Source organism: Anabrus simplex, chromosome 3, assembly GCF_040414725.1.
Source record: "Anabrus simplex isolate iqAnaSimp1 chromosome 3, ASM4041472v1, whole genome shotgun sequence".
In the NCBI taxonomy this organism is placed as follows: Eukaryota; Metazoa; Arthropoda; class Insecta; order Orthoptera; family Tettigoniidae; genus Anabrus; species Anabrus simplex.
In genome coordinates, this window is record NC_090267.1 from 449,063,049 (window position 1) to 449,081,165 (window position 18,117).

Here is an 18,117-nt window from a genome sequence, read left to right on the forward strand (position 1 = left end):
GTAAAGTCAGGATTGCTTCACGTGTTCCTACGTTTCTTCTGAAGCCAAATTGATCTTCTCCCAACTCAGCTTCAACTTGTTTTTCCATTCTTCTGTAAACAATACATGTTAAAATTTTACAGGCATACGATACTAAACTAATGGTGCGGTAGTTTTCACACCTGTCAGCACCGGCTTTCTTGGGAATAGGTATAACAACATTCTGCTGAAAATCAGATGGGACTTCTCCTCTCTTGCACACTATATGAAATAACCTTGCCGTGCTGGTTTCTTGTAAGGCAGTCAGTAATTCAGAGGGAATGTCATCAATTCCAGGTGCCTTGTTCCTATTGAGGTCACTCACAGCTCTGTCAAACTCTGACCTCAAAATTGGGTCTCCTATTTCATCAGCATCAACAGCCTCTTCATGTTCCAGAGCCAAATTATCTTCATCTTTACCTTGATACAACTGTTGGATATGGTCCTGCCATCTTTCTGCTTTGTCTTCTTACCCTAGAAGTGGCTTTCCATCCGAGCTCTTAATATTCATACACCTAGATTTCCTTTCTCCAAAGGTTTCCTTGATTTTCCTGTATGCAGCATCTACCTTTCCCAGGACCATACAGCCTTCGACATCCTTGCACTTCTCCTTCAGCCATTCTTCCTTAGCTACCTTGCACTTTCTATCCACTTGATTCTTTAATCGCCTGTATTCGTTTCTGTCCTCTTCATTTCTAGTATTCTTGTATTTTCGTCGTTCATCAATCAGGTCTAGTATCTCCTGAGTTATCCACTGATTCTTAGTTGATGTTTTCTTCCTTCCTAACATCTCTTCAGCAGCCTTACTGACTTCATTTTTCATGACTCTCCACTCTTCTTCTATAGTGTTTCCTTCAGCCTCTTCATTTAGTCCTTTTTCAACATGTTCCTTGAAACAATCCCTCACACTCTTTTCTTTCAACTTGTCTAGATCCCATCTTTTTGCATTCTTTCCTTTCTTCAGTTTCTTCAACTTCAGATGGCATTTCATGACCAACAAGTTGTGGTCAGAGTCCACGTCTGCTCCTGGGAAAATTTTGCAATCCAACACCTGGTTTCTGAATCTCTGCCTAATCATAATGAAATCTATTTGATACCTTCCAGTGTCTCCAGGTCTTGTCCACGTATACAGCCGTTGTTTGTGGTGTTTGAACCAAGTATTGGCAAGGACTAAATTATGATCAGTGTAGAATTCAACCAGCCGACTTCCTCTTTCGTTCCTTTGTCCCAATCCAAATTCTCCTACTGTACTACCTTCTCTTCCTTGGCCTACCACTGCATTCCAGTCTCCCATCACTATTAGATTCTCGTCACCTTTTACATATTGTATTAAATCTTCTATCTCTTCATATATTCTTTCGATTTCTTCATCATCCGCTGAACTAGTAGGCATATAGACCTGCACTAGTGTGGTGGGCATTGGTTTGGTGTCTATCTTGACGACAATAATTCTTCCACTATGCTGGTCGTAGTAGCTTACCCGCTGCCCTATTTTCTTATTCATTATTAAACCAACTCCTGCATTTCCCCTGTTTGATTTTGTGTTGATAATTCGGTAGTCGCCTGACCAAAAATCTTATTCTTCTAGCCAACGTACTTCACTTATACCAACTACATCTAACTTTAGCCTATCCATCTCCCTTTTCAGATTCTCTAACCTACCACAACGATTCAAACTTCTAACATTCCACGCTCTGACTCGCAGAATGTCAGTACCCATCTTCCTGATGATTGCCCCCTCACGTGTAGTCTCCACCCGGAGATCCGAATGGGGGCCTAGTTTACCTCCGGAATATTTTACCCGGGAGGAAGCCATCATCAGTACATCATCCATACAGAGAGAGCTGCATGTCCTCAGGAGGTAGTAACGGCTGTAGTTTCCCGTTGCTTTCAGCCGTGTAGCAGTATCAACACAGCTAAGCCATGTTGAGTATTATTACAAGGCCGTATCAGTCAATCATCTAGACTGCCGCCCTTGCAACTACCGAAAGGGTGCTACCCCCCTTTCGATGAACCATTTGTTAGTCTGGTCTCTCAACAGATACCCATCCGATATGGTTGCACCTGTGGCTTGGCTATCTGCATCATTGGGACACGCAAGCCTCCCCACCACGGCAAGGTCACATGGTTCGCAGAGGAGGACCCTTTCACAGCATAACATTATTTATTTTCCTATATTCTTCTGAATTCTTTTGGCACAACTTACTGATTTGTTTTAATTATGTGAACCAATAATTTTTTTCTCCAGACTTATGTACAAACTTAATATTTGCATTGAACATGAATATTTTACCAAAAACTCTTGTATTAGTATTTTATTTTTTAAATAATGATAACATTTCTTAACAGCATTACTTCTCAATTACAGATGGAGATTGATTATTTTGGTGCAGAGGTTAGAAGGCTTTCTAGCCTCACCCACAAGACTAAACATTTCCATATTGACATCACAATATATTCCTGTATTTAATGCAGACAGTGCAGTCTTGTAGACTTATCGCAGGTAAGAGCTGATCCAACAATAGTAATTAGAAATATATCTGTTTAATTAGGTAATGACTGGTCGGTAAGACAAGAATGGTACCAATGCAGTTTGCTCTGTTAAAAAACTACTAGGAAGTTCTTGAAGAATTATTTCATACTACAATTTTAGAGCATTCTTCAACATAATTTGCAGTACACAGTAGATAATCCCTTCCAACAGACTCATCAAAAATATAGATTTGCAAAAACCAATCAATTCACTCAGAAATCTTCCTATAACCCATCTTGGAGTTCAGATCCCTAACTGAGAGATCTCCCACATTACCCTCCTCAAAATTCAAATACCTTTCTTCTTTTCACCAGCATAATGTCCTGTTACCAACCTCGGCATTCTCTTTAGCAAATCAGCTGCCTATAATTACTTATTTATGCATCAGGAACTGGATCATGGAACTCGCTTCCGAATAACATCCGCAACATAAATTCTTTAACGACGTTTAAGCCTCCACAGAATGTACTCTTAGATGCATAAACATAAGGTGCAAATTGTGTTATATGTGAGAAAGTGTAATTTATTCTCATAAATATTTGTATATACTATGGTATATATTAGTTTAAAATGGTTCTTACCTACAGTAGTATAGTTTTTATATTTTTTTGGTTCATTTTGGCCTGCTAGGGACCACAGGGCTCATCTTAACTTTTAGCTATGGTCTTCTGCCTTTTATTGGCCCAGTAAACTTTCATTTTCTGGCTGTGTGCCTGCTTCCTTCCATCCACTTAGGTCTGGTAGTCCATGTACTCTTTTTTTGCTTGTGAGGGACAGTGGGAAGACTCCCTGTAGATGGCCTGCCGGTACTGAGATCCGTTCTGTATGGTCTCTAATGGGATCTGTAGTTCCTCTAGGTCTGATTTTACTGAGGTGATCCAATTGGTCTTGGAAGCCTTTCCCCTACTTTTCACTGTGAGCCTGAAGGGTTTCAGGCGGCTCATGTGCCCATAGAAGGTCACTCGCCTTTTCCACATGCATGTGACTATGTCCTCCTGATGTGCATAGAGCTCGTTGTTGTGCCTGATCCTGTAGGTACCATCCTCCTCTCTTATGTGCCCTAGTATTCTTCTCAAGATCTTCCTCTCTTTAAGTTCTAGTTTCCTGAGTGGGCCCTTGCGATTCATCAAGAGGCACTCAGAGGCATAGAGTACAGAGGGTCTTTCTACTGACAAGGGAACTGTCCATGCTGTCATATCGAAATCAAAAATGAAATTTGGTAGAGAAGATGAGGAGTCCATAAGAAAGCAATGGACAAAAATTCAGCTGCCATTTCAATCTGTAAGGTCCTGAAATCGATACGGAAATGTCTAATAGAATTCCACATGTTAGCGTATAGCTCGATGTGGACAGCCCTGGCGACCAGCTGAAGCGACCAGTTTACCTTAAGCTTTCTGTGCTAGACAGTTGACACATGTTCCTTTGAAAGAGTAGTCATGAATCCGGCTAATGTTCTGGAGTATGCTTTACGTTATTTCCGTAAAAAAAGGTTTCTCCTCTTCCCATGAAATAACTTTGGAAAGAAAGGGAGATGGGTCGAGATGTGATCGAACTAATTGAAAATCATCCCATGGGTGCCAGCATCATCTCGGAGTCATGTCTGGAGAGAAATAGTGACAGTGAAAGTGATGGTGGAAGCAGCGACACCTCATCTGCATTATCTAAAAGAGAAGGCAGCACACCATTGCCAGAAATAAGATGTGTTTCGGATCCGATTTTGAGCCCCGTGTCTGATTGATTCCTGTCAATCCAGTGAAGAGACACTGCAGTCACCTAGCAAATCTAGTAGTTCAAGCTATGTTTCCAGTCCACAGAAGAAAGTGAAACAAACTGTAGATCTTGCGTACAAGAAGAAAGCTGTAAATTTATGTTTAAATAAGGGTGGTAAGAAGCGGCTTTTATTAACCACTGTTTGCAAACGTTGTCATAAGGTGACGTCACTACGACAACTGTACAGGTGGAAGAACCAATTAGAATCTACATCAGTAAGCCCCACTGAACACACATGATATTGATGCATACAAAATTATTTTCTCCCTTTACAGAAGCAAGAAGACTGAAGAGGAATGTATGCGATGAAGACCTGCGACTGTGGGCCTTGGAAATTTCAAGAGAGATTTCAATGGGGCAAACTAATTTCAGTGCATGTGTTAGTTCATTGAGTCATTTTAAGAAAAAGTGAATAAAAAGTAGAAAAATTACAAAATTTGTATCCCATACATATCTGCAAGAAGAAGACAAAAAAGATAAAGATGCAAAGAAATTTGTGGTATCAGCTACAGAGCAATTTTCAGACTACAACCCTTCTTCAATATACAATACTAATCAGAGTGGTTTCGTGCACAAAATGAAAGCAAAAAGGACTCTATCGTTTGTTGGTGAAAAACATACAGAAACAGTCGCTCAATCAGTTAGTGTACTCACCCATTCCTACACAATTATGCCTACAATTAGTATGGCCGGTACACTTTTCCCAAAATTACTCATTACACTACAGGAGGCAACTGGAACTTCCGGTCTGAGAGTTTCCAAAGAAATGTTTCATGCCAGAAATATAATTGTAACAGCCACAAAATCAGGGAAAATGGGGAAAAAGGAATTAAAGTATTGGTTTATAGAAACCGTCTTCCCATTTGTGGAAGAGAATTGTTTGCTACTGCTAGATTGCTGGACTACTTACAGTGATAAGAGCTGTCTTGAAAACATTCCTCCAGGCAACAGTATAGAAATTCTCCAGATTTCTCCTTGCATACAGGGAAAATACAGCCCTTGGACAAGTTTTTCTTCTGGCAGTGGAAGGCTTTGTATTGTCACTTAATAGACATTGTGCCGACTTGTGAAGACTTTCTGTTTGATGTTTACCAGAGAAACAGCATACTGAAAATGCAGTCCTTCATTCATTTTCAATTTTGTTCTGCATGGTTTAAGGACATGATTAAATACTCATGGTTCGCAACCAATTATACAATGGAGAGACCTCCCGAGTTCGAAGTGCCTGTCAAACAAGTAAAGAAAACTGTGAAGAACGATGAGGCCTCAAAGAGCATATTCATTGTGCATGGTGCCAAAAATATTTGTGTTTTTATCTTGCAATTAACATACCTCATTTATGTTTCACATTCGTTCCGTAACAATAAAGTGACCTTGGCACGTGGCAGCCTGCCAATTTGTTCTCTCTCTCTCTCTCCAGCACAACTGCAACTCCACTCTGCTGTGCGCTACGCATGCCAGCAAGAAGCAAGGGTTGTCCAGTAAGCTGTGTTGTCACACAGTTTTTGTACCAAGATTTTGAAACCTTCCAGTTTGAAATGGCAGCTAAATTTTTATATATCGATATTTTATGGGTCTCCCCATGGTCTCTGCGAAATTTTGTTGTTGATTTCAATATGACAGTATGGACAGTTCCCTTGGGAGTTGTAATGCTTCAGCTTTAGATTCTTTGAGAGTACTTGGAGGTGTAGATGCTTTTGCAGGAATGATAGGCCCTCTCTAACTTTGTGCACCTGGTGTCTATGGCCAAAGTTTTGCTCTCGCTTGCTGAGATCCATTCTCCTAAGTACTTGACTGCAGGAACTTTACTTATGGTGTTGTTTCTTAGTAGGATTGTAGAAGGAATTTGCTTTATGTTAGTGATAAACTCCATCTTCTGTAGGTTAACCTTCAAGCCTATTTTTGCTGCAATACTGTAGAGGCTCTGTAGTTGGTGAGTAGCCTCCTCCATGCTGTTGGCCAGTAGGATAAGATCATCAGCAAAGGCTAGACAGGGTACACTGAGGTTGTCTTTCTTGTACCCAAGCTTCGGTCCTGCTTCTGATGACAATGTGGCAGTCCGTTCTCTGAGACCTTCTCTAGTACACAGTTGAAGATAATGTAAGAGAGATCATCTCTCTTTCTGGCTCCTGTTTGGATGGGAAAGCTCTCAGAGAGCTCACCCCTGAATGTGACTTTGGAGGTGGTGTTCATCAAGGAAGCTTGGACCAGTCTTCTTATCTAGGCCTATTTCCCACAGAGTAGAGAAGAGGGTCTGTCTGTCTATTGAATCGTATGCCTTTTGGAAATCCACCATAATGGCTCCCCAGGAATGCCCCCCTCGGCTCCTATATATGAGGATGGTCTTGAAGTTTTGTATCTGTTCTGTACAGGACCTACTGACTCAGAAACTAGCCTGGTATTCACCTAGTTGGGAGTCCAGCAGCTGTTTGGTGACTCTAGTTAGCAGGGCTGTACAGAATATCTTGTAGGTTACAAGCAACAGGGACGCAGAAACTAGCCTGGTATTCACCTAGCTGGGAGTCCAGCTGTTTGGTGACTCTAGTTAGTAGGGCTGTACAGAAGATTTTGTAGGTTACAAGCAACAGGAAGATACCTATGTAGTTGTTGAGGCAAGACCTGTGTTCTCCATATGTCTTGAATGATCTGGGTGATACTCTGCAGGGACTGTTCATCTACATGCTTCCACATGTCTGAAACTATACCACCTTCACCTGGAGCCTTGTTTTCCTTGAGGCTTTTGATTTCTTCCCTGTTGGGTGGTACAGAGTCCTGGTTCCTGACAGTGGGCTCGGTGAAAGCCAGCCTCTCTTTAGGTTCTTCTGCATTGAGGAGTTTCTGGAAGTACTCTGCACAGGTGTTGGTGCCATCTCTGTTGTTCATTTGGAGCTTCCCATCTGGCTCTCGGAGATGTAGGGTGGGGGCCATGTATGAGGTAGACTGTTTCTTGAGTCCCTAGAAGAGATCTGTTGAATAGTTCCCCTTGAAGTCTTCTTCTTCCTGTTGTATTTGAGACCTGCTGTAGTGACTCTTAGTTTTACGGATAATGCTCTCTGTTGTATTTCTTTGCTCAATGAAAGCCTAATGGTTGGGCTCATCCTTGCACTGGTTCCACTTGATCCAGGCTCTGCACCTTTCCTCTATAGTCTGATCGCACTCTGTGGTCCACCAGGGGTGCTTGCCTTTGTTGGATGAAGCAGGAATGGTTTCTTGAGCAGCATCCTGTAGAGCATTTTGTAAGAGTAGGCCACCGTTGTTTCTGTGCATTCTTCTCAAGGGTGGTCTGGAAGTCACAATCCTCATTGCTCAACCGTTGGGTATTGAACCTAGGTATCCTCAAGGCCTTCAGGGTTTTGGATGCTCTCCTCAAGGGTTATAGGTTGGTCCTTACTAGGGAGAGATAGTGGTCAGTTGATGTTGGCTCCTCTCAAGGCCTTGACTTTCTGTATTTCCTTGTGACATCTCCTGCCAGTAGCCAGCCACATGGTCTATCTGAAATTCACCCAGCATGTGATTTGGACTCTTCCAGGCTATGGCCTTCCTAGGCAATCGCTTGAACACGGTTGATTTTAGGACCAGGTTGTATTTGTCACAAAGGTCTATGAGTCGCTCACCATTTCTGTTGGTCCTTTTGTGGGCTGGGTAACTGCCCACTACCCTACGGTATTTCTTCTCCTTGCCGACTTGTGTGGTGAAGTTGCCCATGAGTATGGTGGTGTGGTGGTTTTGGAACTTGTCTACTGTCTCTTCAAGGGTGTTCCAGTAGTAATCTACTGCCTCCAGATCTTTCTTATTGGTGTCGTTTGTAGGTGCATGGAAATTCACTACCGGGTATGGTGTTCACTCTTTTGTGGGTCCTGAAGGATAGTGTGGAGGTTCTACCAGTGGGTGAGATGAATTTTAATATATGGTCAACCATTCTATGGTGTACAGCAAAGCCAGTTCTCATGTGTGGAACTGTCTTCATATTATATTATTATTCAAACCATTTTATTTTATATTTAAATATTTTATAATTTTTTCCTGTATATTGGTAAAGAGCAAAAGATGACCTTGAATCCTAACCTTACCACAACTATAGATAGATAGATAGATAGATAGATAGATAGATAGATAGATAGATAGATAGATAGATAGATAGATAGATAGATAGATAGATAGATAGATAGATAGATAGATAGATAGATGGTTTTATGAGAACAATGAAGTCTCAGCAAGGGACATAAAAGGTAGGCAAGGTACAGAAAATCCTTGATAATAACTTAACCTATACTTGAATACAAAATTTTTATGATTAAATTTCAAAAATTCTTGTAATGACATGCTGGGGTTCAATACTGAAATCATAATTGATTTAACAATACCATATTTTACAAAATCAAAATAGAGTAATATAGGAACAGATATTTATGCACAAAGAGAGATGTGAAAGAAGAAGGTTTTACAGATAAAAATCATAACATGTGTAAAATAAACAAAATTAATTAGAATACTGTCTAAATGGTTAACACTAGAACCGCCGGAGCGGTCAAAATGACCGCTACACTTTTTCAAAGCCTTATTTTGACCACATTTTCTGTCGCATTGCAAAGAGCTTCAGTGACTTTTCCTGATTACCGGTCAGAATCATGTGTATTAAATGTAATTAATTTTGCGTCATTGGTTAGGGCGTAGGTAACGAGTATACCTAGAACCGCCGAAGCGGTCATTTTGACCGCTGTATTGATTATCATAATAAAATGTATTAGAACATGTGCTTATTCCTCTGTTTGAGATAACATTTGTTTATAATTATTCTCCCTGCAATAATGTAAGCATAACTATGAAACTCTGATAGTATATCTACGGCCATTGTTCATTCTCTTCTTTATTCTTTTTTCTAAAGGTGGCTAATGGGTCACTGTCCTCTGAGAGTAGCGAACATTCTTCCGCTGTCACGATTCCCTAATGATATACGTTATTTTGATGTCAACATTACAATCTTCGTACTGAAATTCAGCAATTAGACTGTAATTATGCCTGGTGTAGGCCGAGAACTGAAAGTTTCCGATTGTTCTATTACAGCAGTAGAAAATGCGATAGGAAAAGCTGGATGAAAGAAGGGACGCATCAACACAAGCCTCCCAGGACCAAGTAATATGTTACTAGGTACAGATGACTTCATGGAGTGGCCTGTATGAGAGTTTGTGAAGACTACACCTGGAAGGATGGCTTGTCACAACATCTTGAAAGAAAATCCAGGACCTTCTCCATACTCAAAGCGGTATGTTTCTGACGACAGTGTAGCGTGTGCATGTCGTTTTTTTATTGATGAATCTATACTGAAACACATCAAACACTCTACGGAAACTGAAGCAAAACGCGTATTAGGAGATAAATTGTGGAGTGTAAGTTTAGAAAACTGTAGGCATTCATTGGCTTAGTGTATGCTCGTGGTGTACTTGGAGCCAGTAACACTATACCTAATGAACTCTGGTCTGAAAAGTGGGGACCACCATTCTTCAGAGAAACAATGGGGAGGAATTTTTGTCCAGAAATCCAAAGATTTTAGCGTTTCGACGTCAGAATGACAAGATTAGAACATTTGAAAACTGATAAATTTGCGTTAGTATCAAAAGTATGGAACAAATTCATCGAAAATTGTCAATTGTCTTATATTCCAGGTGAAAATCTGCCTGCTGATGAGCAGCGTTTTTCCAAGAAAAACAAGGTGTCCATTCTTACAGTACATGCCCAACAAACCAGATAAAACTGGAATTACATTTTGGCTTCTTGTGGACGTTGACTCAAAGTTTCCGTGCAGTGGGTTTCCTTACCTAGGAAAAGACGATTTCAGACCACGTGACGAGGCTCTATCCGAAAGCGTAGTAATGAAGTTGGTGGAGCCGTTTCAAAAGAAGGGGCGACAAGTGACTACAGATAACTTTCTTTGCAACAGTGAAACTTGGTAAGAAGTTGAAAAGTAATGGTTCGAATATTGTTGGAACCATTAGACGATCAAGGAGAGAAATTCCTAAAGCTCTGAAGGCTATGAAAGCTAGTCTTTACGACTCAACTCTCGTGAAACATTCCAATGACACACTGTTTATCAAGGAAAACGAAACAAGAACGTCCTTCTATACAGTACTTTGCACTCAGAAGTTGAACTTCAAGCTAATCCCAAAAGGATTCCCGCAACAGAATACTTCTACTACGGTAGATCAAATGGGAAGAAAATATACTATTCGATCCATTACACGAAGATGACCTGTTCATGTATTTCATAATATTCTTGACTTGGCAGCTATCAACTCCTGGATGTCTGGCTCCATGGCAAAAAGGTTAGCATGTTGGCCTTTGGTCACAGGGGTCCCGGGTTCGATTTCCGGCTGGGTCGGGAATTTTAACCGAAATTGCTTAATTCCCCTGGCACGGGGACTGGGTATATGTGTCGTCTTCATCATGTGTCCACGGACACATCCCGGCATTAAAAGCCATACGCCATTTCATTTCAACTCCTAGATCATTTTCAAACACTGACAGGGAAGAAGATCAGTCGCCGAAATGACATCCTGAAACTAGCAGTGGAGCTTCGTGTGGGGTACATGGGATCAAAACCTAAGTCTGTGGATACAGAACCCCAATTTAGGAAGCCTGTGGAAGGAAATGTACAGAATAGGCAATGCCAAATGAGGAAATGCAGGAATAAGACAAGTTTTACCTGCAGAAAGTGCAAACAGCGAGTATGTGGTTCTTGCTCAAAGTACATAACTAAGGTATGTAGTTCCTGCTTCAAAAGACGCAGGATTGCATCAGCGTGTGCAAATACACTGAAGGATAAGAAGGGGACAAATATGTTGTGGCACGTGGATTTGGCAAACAAGTTTCAGGTCATAAATTGCACTAAATGGAATGTTACAGTAATTCTATTTTCTGATAATGAGTAATAACTATTTTTACCGTTTATACTAAAAGAATTTGAAGTAAAAACAATGTTTCTTTTTAGATAAGTGTGTTTTATAGAAACGTTTTTGTGTTTGTAATAAATTAGGAAAATACTACATTTGCAAAACTATTAAATATTTTGAATCTTTTCCGTGTTAGATCCCATAAATAATGTTTTATAAACTTAGTAATACATATTTGAAACGATGATAATGAGTTACTATACGTATTGAGCATAAAAATAATAATTAGAATACAGCGGTCAAAATGACCGCATCGGCGGTTCTAGGTATACAGTATGTTCCGGCGGTCCTAGTGTTAAGGTGTGTATTTTTCATTTCGGTAATAGAAAATTCTTAATGTAATATTATATATATTTTTTATCACTCTTGTTTCAGGTTTCACCTGAAAATATCAACCAGCCATCTTCAATAACAGCTTATGAAGTAAAATTGCCCCTAATGTTTATTACAACAAGTGAAACATTTAATGTGTTCATACAGTGTGTCTAATTGGAATGACATTTAAGAACTCGCAAGATGGTGCACAAAAGGAGGATTGGAAACTCAAGAATAAAGTGATACCTATACTGCCATATTACTCCCCCCTGTCGAGGGGAAGGACTCTGAATGTCATATTCTCATCTATTTCTAAATGTATAAAAAGTGGAAGGCATACAAGAAGGCCGCATCAGACAGCCATAGCAATGTTGCATCATGGAACTTTACCTTCTAAATGATTTACCTTTCCCAATGTTAACTTCATTTATAAGTTCAAGATCAAAAAAGAATTCAGTAACATGAGATGTAAACCATCAAAAGTTGTGCAAATTATTGTCGGTTCCATAATTTCCTGATTTTATGTAATGAAGAATGTTATAACCAGTTTAAAATTTTAGATTTTAAGTCAACGTGTTTTGCATAAGGAAATGAAAGAACAAGAGACTGTATTTTTATACTTTATAGTGCCTTTTATATATAATAAATTCAAGTTTCTTACTAAATGAGCTTCAACAAACTGATTATTTTGTCAACAGAGCATGCAAGACTGAAAGGAGAGGGAAGATGATGATGCAAATGCTAGGAAGTTCATATAATTGCATGTGTTTTGTTAACGATCATCAACTTCAGTTTTTTTCTCTTATTAAGCCTTTTTAGTACCAGTCCTACATCCATTATTACAGCCTTATGGTCACCTATTCCTTCAATTACCTTCAATTGTCACAGGGGGAAGGATGCTTCAAGAAAACCCACACTGAAAAGCAGCTGCTGGGTGCAAAAAAGCTACAGAGAATGTTTTGTGACTGAATGGACTGGTAACGTGCAAATTTTATTGTACAATATACTTTAGAATGGATTGCTTTCAGGAAGGGCAAAGCAGGTGTCATTATCAAGAAGGGAGGTGGATGCTTTGGATTTGACTGGAAAATTTTCTGAGGGGAGGTGCGGATTACTGAAAAGCCACTTCAAAGGTTGGCATCTCTATGTATGATTCAGGCATTCACAACACTAAAAGCCTTGTTTCCTTTTATGATGAATGAAGTTCTCTGCTACTGTCTGATAGGAGACAAGTACAGAAGGTCATTCGGAATCTCTGGAGACTATGTTTGAAGAGTAATTAGCTTATGAAAAGCCATGTCACCATCAACGATCATACTCAATTGGAAAGCCAACATTTCTAGCTATAGCTCAACAATGTAATTTCCATTGCAGTAGACTTTTACGCAGAACTATCATGTCTATCTTATCCCACTCCTCCTGAATACTTTCCAGAGGCCATTGATAGTGCATGGACATCTATTTCCTAAGGCCCTTTTTAAGAGTCCAAATGCACAGAAGTCCTTGGCTGACCCATCAGGTGCCTTTATTGGAATGTCAGTAAAAGGAATTGCATGGATTCCAGTTTCCATCTCCATTTTCTCTGAGAACAGACAAATTGAACAAGAAGTGTGGCTAGATGCTTTATCTTGATGTACCCATACCTGATTTTTTGCCCTCCCATTTAGTGCTGGGATATCTGTTTTATAAATGGGTGTTAAAACCTCTTGCTGATAGTACGTAGAGTTCACCTTCCAATATTAGCGACACGGCAAATGGTTAACTTGCCATTGTAGCAGTATCCAGCGATGATCATGAAACCCCTTGGAAAACTTTCTTGGCATTCTTTATACAATGTTTGATCATTTTCTTTATCTCTTTATCTCTTTCTCTCTTTATACATTGAGCGGGATTTGTTACATTCACTAAGGTACACATATGCTTTGTCTAATGTCACCACATTTTTCCATCTGTTCCCTGCCAGATAGCCCTCATACAGCTTTCTTGCATTAGTGCAATGTTCTGAAATGTGATGAGGCAACAGCTTTGTGAACTCAACGCTTATGCCATTTTTCTAATTGCAGGTCCTTGTTGATAATGATGTTAACTGTTGAAACAGACGTCTCCAACTTACATGTTATAGTCCTTTGCAGGGCAGGGTTATCATCTGAGACAAGGGCCTTCACTTCCCTCACCACTTTTGGTGTACGGCTGTTGGTTGGTCGTAGATTTGCCTGTGTTTTTCCCTCTGGAATTAAGCCCAATCGGCCTTTGCCTTTTTTATTCAATACAGCACTGATCCCCTTCTTTGATATGAAGAAATCGTGTTTCTTGCACATTCCATGGATTGCAGAATAGCTATATTTAGCATCGGAAACGGCTATTATGAAGCCCTCCCATTAAGGGTCAATCCGCTTTGGCATCGTTGCAGCTAATATCACGAAACTCTACACACACGTGTTCTTAGTACTAACATGAATCATCACTCCCTGTTTTGACATGATCAAGTTGATAAGAACACCGCCAGTGGCCTTCAAACCCGTCACCAGAGATCCCGGACAACCTTCTCTACTTCTATGAATATTTCAACATTTTTTGGGGTATATTTGCATGTATATTCCAGGGCTAAAAGCTGGCATGAACTTCTCAGCCCTAGCTATTATAGTGAGAAAATTACAAAATTTGCCAATTGGTGGAACACTGTTTATAATACAAATAGGAAGTTATGACATATGAGCTGAAATTTTTAAAAATCTTGTCAATTATAATTTATTATAATGATATCTTCAGACTCCTCAAATTATATTTTCTGCCAGGCTGAGTGGCTCAGACGGTTGAGGTGCTGGCCTTCTGACCTCAACTTGGCAGGTTCAATCCTGGCTCAGTCCAGTGATATTTGAAGGTGCTCAAATATGTCAGCCTCGTGTCGGTAGATTTACTGGCACATAAAAGAACTCCCGCGGAACAAAATTCTGGCATCAGAGCATCTCTGAAAACTGTAAAAGTAGTTAGTGGGACGTAAAGCAAATAACATTATTATTATAAATTATATTTTTAAAATCATATCATAAAATACTCAATTTAAGTAATGGAAAGGAACAAACAAGTGACAAATTAAGTCATATAGAAAGAGATAGGAACATGAAAAGGAGCACTTAATAATATAAACACATTGACAGATCAACATGGGGGAGAGGGGCAGCAGAAACAGGAGAGACAGATCTTTCCTCACCAACCACAGCTCTTATACATTCATTTCTGAGCTGGTCATCAGGACGGTGGGCTTCATCACTCATTGATGGCTCATGTCTTCATGTGGAAACAAGAAAGCCAGATGAACACAGGAAAAGGAAAGAGACAAAAAGATAAAGGTAAATACAGGTGGTTAATTTATCCAGTAAGCCTCCTGGAGGCCATGATCATTATGGTGTCAAGTCTCTATGGTCTAACATAGTGGTTAGCTGGTTCAAGACCTGTTGGTGCAAAAAAAAAAAAATTATTTATTTATTTATTTATTTATTATCGTCTTTGTTTTTTCTACAACATACTAAATTATAGACTTAACGACTAAATAGAAAAGCTTATTGTCTAGTTCCTATGGTTAATACTTACATGAAAGTAAATTATCTTAGATATGTACTATAGATTACATTCTGATATGTAAGTAATGTTTGAAACACCTTCTTTTGAACAGCTTGAGTACTAGAAATGTCTCTAATTTCAGCTGGCAGGGAATTCCACAGGCGGATAGTAGCGAGATGAATGAATCGCTGTAACTCGTAGTGTGATGGGTAGTGAAACTATTTCTGGATGATAGGTACTGAAGGTCATCTCTCAAGTAAACCGATGTTTCGTTCCATATAACACTATGAAAAACTGACACAGAGTGCAGCTTTCTTGTCTCCTCTAGATATAGCCAAGATAACTGATTGAGGTAGGGGGAGATAGGGCAATGTCTCGGTTTATTGAAGATGCATTGTATGCATGCTGTAATTTGGTACTGTGTGCTGTTTAAACTGTTTCATATAATGTCTTCATAGTTGAAAATAGGTAGAATTAAACTTTGTATAAGTTATTTCTTTGTTTTAAATGGGAGAAGATCTCTTAGCCTTTTAAATGAGTGTAGTGTATAGAAATTTGGTGGCAGATTTTTGTTGCATGTTCAGACCAGGTTAGAGTTTTGTCACTGATTAGGCCAAGATTCTTCACGGAGTCTTTCAGACTGATTTCTGTTCCTTGGAACATAATCAGAGGAATAATTTTTCTCTCTAATTTATTGTGGTTTTTTCTAGATCCTACTATGATGGCTTGTGATTTTTTGGGGTTAACTTTAAGGGAATTATTAACAGTCAAGTCTCGAATTCTGCTTAGGTCTTCGTTCACGTTATTTATGGCCAGGTGAATGTCCTTTTGGTTTGTGTGTATGTATAACTGTATGTCATCTGCATATAAGTGATATTTAGATTTTTAGATTTTCTGGTAAGTCATTTAGGTACATGGAGAGGACAAGTGGTGCCAGGACACTGCCTTGAATTACGCCCACTTCGGTTTGTTCCCAGTCTAAGGTATTAGTGCCTACTGATACACATTGTTGACACCCTGTGAGATATGACTGCAGCGAAGATAAAGGTGTAGGGGAAAAGTTAATAGCCTTGAATTTTGCCAGTAATATGTCTCTGTCTACGCAGTCAAATGCTTTACTCAAGTCTAATAGTGTGAAAGCTGTCATTTGTCCTTTGTCCATTTCTAATTGAATGTAACTCTCAATAATGCTGCCACTGTGGTTTGGTTGGAATCCTGATTGATATCTGTCCAGTAAGTTGTGTTTTTGTAGATAAATAGAGAATTGTTTATGTATGATTTTTTTGAGTATTTTACCTAGGCAGGGCAATATACAAATTGGTCGAAAGTCTTCTGGGTTGCTTGGGTTCTCTTGTTTTTCTAAAGGATGTATTATGGCACACTTCCATTCAGAAGGAAAAATTCCAGTCATGAGAGAAGTATTTATAATGTGTATGATTGTGGGGAGAACAATTTCCATAAGCTTTTTATCTATGGCATGTTTATTCTGTCACAACCAGTCGCATCCAATTTTATTTCAGATTCTACGGTCCTAACATCATGTGGTGTAACATGGGAAAACTGAAATGGATCGGTCATATGTCTCCGTTTAGAAATAATTCCTTCTATTGTTTCTTTTTTTGGTTTGCTCGTCTGTCTGTGCTGATGATTTGAGTGCTAAAATGTCTGTTGCGCCTAACATCATGTGGTGTAATGAGGGAAAACTGAAATGGATCGGTCAAATGTCTTTGTTTAGAAATAATTCTTTCTATTGTTTCTTTTTTGGTTTGTTCGTCTGCCTGTGCTGATGATTTGAGTGCTAAAATGTCTGTTGAGGTCGTCCAGTGGTATGTCTATTTTTACATTGTTTCTTTGCTTCCCCCCAGACCAATGCTGCAGAGAGATTTCCACACCTTGGTTAAGTTCTTGCTTTTCAGGATTTCAAGCGTGTGTCATATTTTTGCATTTCTGATTGCTTGAGTGTTGCATTACGTAGTTTTTTGTATTTTTTCAACATTTTTAGCTGTTGGATATTTATTGGAGTGTTTATATGCTACGTTTCTGTCACACGTTTTTGTCTGATGTCTTGTGTCAGCCATGGTGCTGGTTTTATTTTTATTCAAGCTGTCCGAACTGGGACGTGTTTGTCGCAGAGTCTCGTAAGTAATTTTCTGAAGAGGGTAACTTTATCGTCTATGTTGTGCAAGTATTGGATGTCATGCCAAGGTGTGAGGATGGTTGACTAATTGTACTTCCTCCTAAAACAATAATTACCACCACCATGCCACGGTGTGTTTAATGCATCCAATATGAACTCGTCTTCGTTTAAGTTCTTGATGTCTCGGTATGTAATCAATTTGGGTTTGTATTTTGAGCACTTGAGGGAGTAGGCAGCATAAATGAGGTCATGGTGTGATAATCCGGGGGCGAGTAACTGTCCGTGGGTCTGTATTCTGTCTGTTATTCTAACAGAGTATGGGATGTAGCTGTGTGGTGAGTAGGACTTAGGGGTAGGATTGATATATTAATGGAAGTAAACATGTTTTTAAATCGTTTAATCTCCAACAAGGCATGATTTGTCAGATCAGTATTAAAGTCTCCCATTAAAATTACATGCTCATACCTGGGTAGTAAGTCCTGAAGTGCTCCTTCTAGCTCTTCCATATGTCCAGTCTTCAGCACATGATACACTACACCAAGTAGGCACTTCACACTACAAACTTGCAATTCAATAAATAGGAATTCGGGACTATTGGTGAATTGATTTGGCATTTTAAGAATTATTTTAAACTTCAGGTCAATCCGTTTGTACATTGCCACACCTCCCCCTCCCTTTCTGTCATTCCTGAATCTTCTTCTTCTTCTTTTCTTCATGGGACCTCTAAATATTAGTTTCTAATTAGCGTCGACATCTAAGATCTTTTGCTACCATGTTTTTCCTTCATTTCCACCTAGATATACCTGCTCCCTTCACAAATCTGCAGGTTGTTCTTA

The 18,117-nt window shown here is 39.4% G+C and overlaps 1 protein-coding gene across 1 annotated transcript in view; it reads left to right on the forward strand.

The window, feature by feature from the left end:
- The window catches only part of LOC136866497 (dipeptidase 1-like), an 852,481-nt gene extending 840,359 nt beyond the window's left edge, over positions 1–12,122 (forward strand). Inside the window, exons 11-12 of the mRNA XM_067143524.2 lie at positions 2,387–2,521; positions 11,644–12,122. The gene's annotated coding sequence lies outside the window, so the exon portion shown is untranslated. The remainder of the gene's footprint in view (positions 1–2,386; positions 2,522–11,643) is intronic.
- The last annotated feature ends 5,995 nt before the right edge of the window (positions 12,123–18,117 follow it).